The following is a 3,220-nucleotide window of genomic DNA, read 5'->3' on the forward strand; positions in this document are numbered from 1 at the left end:
TGTCAGAGAGAGAGAGAAAAAAAAAAAAAAAAAGATTTGTTTAAATATTTGCCTTCTACCCACCTCGCATAATGACAAAATGAGAAGATGGCATAATTTCATAGCAGATCTGAACGCTTCTGTGTCTGGATTTTGGGGGTGTGGGTGGGGATTGGCACTGACTCCCCTGCACAGTGAGCTCCAACTGCGAGAGAAAAGGCCGCACAGTCTGACTTCCAGATCCCTCCCTCCCACTGCTCTGCATGTGACCCCTTCACCTCTCTGCCGAGTACTTGCTCACTGCCCCCACCCTCGCACACCTCCCCGTTTTATTTTTTTCCCATCGTCTCTGAAAACGCAATGGAGAATGAAAATGTGGTGCAACCTGCCCGCCGGCACCTGTGCCCTCTCCAGTGCGAAGCTGACAGAAATGTCAAGAAACTGACAGCAAAATATGCAGAAGCAAAGCCCCGCACACAGGAGCCAAGCCGGGACTGCGCGGCGCGTGCGTTCGCTGAGCTGCGTCACGGCTTCCAGACAGAAACAGCCCTCGCGATATTTATCGTCTCTAACATCGCTTGTTAGGTTTCACACTATGTAAATGACATGTAAAGAAGACCGAAGGGGAAGACAGGGACGTGAGGCGGGCAGATGAGCAGACAGACCGGCAGGCTCCACAGAGCACTAGTGCACGAGTCTTGGCCACCTCTGTCGGGAATATTGTGCCATCTCTGTGGGTTTACTGGGGGGAAAGAGGGCCGGGGAACAGGCAGAAAGCATGGTGACCACCGTCTCTGCCTACACAAGTCACACAATATGGTTGAGAAGTTGAAATACATATTTGTTTCCTTGGCCAACCCAGTGTCAGAGAACCTGGTTCATTTCCCTGAACGCTTCTGGTCTTGATTCACTGTGACTCTAAATGGTTCAAAGCACATAGCCTTCCCTCAGTGAAAGAGAACTTTTGAGGAGTTGTGAATAATGGACCCATTTTCTGGATTTTTCATGTATTATCTACTTTGATTGGTACAGCTGTCCTGCCAGGTAAATTGCTGTTTGCTTGCTTTTGTTTTCTGTTTTTCCCTCATTGGGTGGGCGGGGAAGGGGGGCAACTAAGGCTTAGGGGACATAGTAACTTTCTCCAGATCAGAGTTGTTCACCAACAAAACTGAGACAAAGACCTATAACCGTCTGGTCCCAGATGGTCACCTTCGTTCAACACTCACTTCATGAGAGAACCTGGTTCGTTCGAGTTCTTCAATAAATACACTTAAAAGCTACTGCTGTGAACAGCGAACACAACGTAGAACATGTTGTATAGTTATAAATGTAAAATTGCATGAGCCACATTCCTTCTTTAACAAACTGAGACGCTCTTTAAATATGCTCAATTTGGCCCTGGCCGGTTGGCTCAGTGGTAGAGCGTCGGCCTGGTGTGCGGAAGTCCCGGGTTCGATTCCCGGCCAGGGCACACAGGAGAAGCGCCCATTTGCTTCTCCACCCCCCCCCCTTCCTCTCTGCCTCTCTCTTCCCCTCCCGCAGCCAAGGCTCCATTGGAGCAAAGATGGCCTGGGCGCTGGGGATGGCTCCTTGGCCTCTGCCCCAGGCGCTAGAGTGGCTCTGGTCGCGGCAAAGCGACACCCCGGAGGGGCAGAGCATCGCCCCCTGGTGGGCAGAGCGTCGCCCCTGGTGGGCATGCCGGGTGGATCCCGGTCAGGCGCATGCGAGAGTCTGTCTGACTGTCTCTCCCCATTTCCAGCTTCAGAAAAATACAAAAAATAAATAAATAAATAAATAAGCTCAATTTCCTTAGCCTTTCACAGACTGAGAAAGCGGGGCACACAAGAATGCAACGTCCTGTTTGGTTTAAACCAACAGCCACATCCCTCCCGTAAAAGCAGGAAGAAGCGGCCACATAGAATGACTCCATCAGAGCACAACTTGGGTTCCTCCCCTAAGACGTCCCATATCACAGATATGTTTATAATTGATGGCTTTAACGTGCAGCGGAAGTGCCCTGCTTAGCTTGGGGTATACACAACTTAATTGCACATTAAGTTGGCAACTCATGCCCTTAAAAGAGAGAGAGAGAGAAGAAAGAGAGGGAGGGGAAAAAAAAACAAGAAAAAAAAAAAAAGAGGAGCAAGTGGAAAAGCACAGAGGACTCAACTGCCCTTGAAATTTGCACGCAATGTTTGCCACAGGCGGTTAATCTGCATGCAGAAGAGAAGGAGGCCTGGAGTTCTAGTGACTTACTCCGGCAGATGTTCAGCAGCTGACTGCGAAGCCACAAGTAGAACCCAGGATGCGTGGCTTTCTGTCCCGTTCTGACCAACAGACAACCTTCTCTCTCCTGCCTGACAGTGGGGCCATCTGAACCCCTCCACTGTGATCACAGCTATAAAGAGGGCCATAAAACTGCCATCGGAATCCAAATGTCATATCTGTGGAAATGTCTAAAGCCCATAACCGCTCCAGTGATAACCCCTTAATGTTCAAATAGATCCCTGAGGGAAGGAGAGACATGGCTTCTCCTCCGTGGCGGTCACGTGGGCTCGGTGCAAAGCCCAAGCCGCCCTGGTGGTACCCACGGGCTCCCCCCCGCCTCCCTCCACTGCACGCTTTCATAAATTATAGTATTACTTTAAAAGCAGACTGAGGGGAAGAAAGAATAACAGCTTTAATCAATTTACATATGAATAGAAGAATAAGTGCAGGTGCTGGAGATGAAATTCTAGTTCCAAGATGAGCAGCAGAACAAACCTCGCGTGATTAGGAGTCTTTGTGCGAGGTGACCAAGTTCTCATTGATCTGAGCTCCAGTTCATTGTTTTCCCAAGGGGCTGTAACTACTTCCTCGAAAACTTTTCAAAAGACTATTTTCAGCAGTTCTACCTCATTCCTCATTTAGAGGACTCCTGTTCACATTTTATGTAAATAGAAGGTATGTATGTATTTGTTTTGAGTGAGAGATACAAACGTAAAAGACTTTTATTTTGCAGTTAATCCTCTTACTTACTTTTATTTTGTCAGCCTCTTTTGGGCTGACAGCGGGTGATGCATGGAAACAGTATTTTAAACCAAATATAATGAATATAATTGCTTTTATTCTTTATATCGGTAATATCTTATTCCACTAAATGGTCTATAACAAAACAAAAATTAAATGAGAATGAAAACATAGAAAGCTTTTGCTAGATAGTTTCCCTTAGAAAAACTCAATATATTTATATTTCTGCCTA

The 3,220-nt window shown here is 47.2% G+C and overlaps 1 non-coding gene across 1 annotated transcript; it reads left to right on the forward strand.

Moving 5' to 3' along the window:
* Nucleotides 1–1,374: 1,374 nt before the first annotated feature.
* Nucleotides 1,375–1,450, forward strand: TRNAT-GGU (transfer RNA threonine (anticodon GGU)). The gene has a single exon. It is a non-coding gene; the product is annotated as a tRNA-Thr (tRNA).
* Nucleotides 1,451–3,220: the final 1,770 nt, after the last annotated feature.

This window comes from Saccopteryx bilineata, chromosome 7 (assembly GCF_036850765.1).
Source record: "Saccopteryx bilineata isolate mSacBil1 chromosome 7, mSacBil1_pri_phased_curated, whole genome shotgun sequence".
Taxonomy (NCBI): domain Eukaryota; kingdom Metazoa; phylum Chordata; class Mammalia; order Chiroptera; family Emballonuridae; genus Saccopteryx; species Saccopteryx bilineata.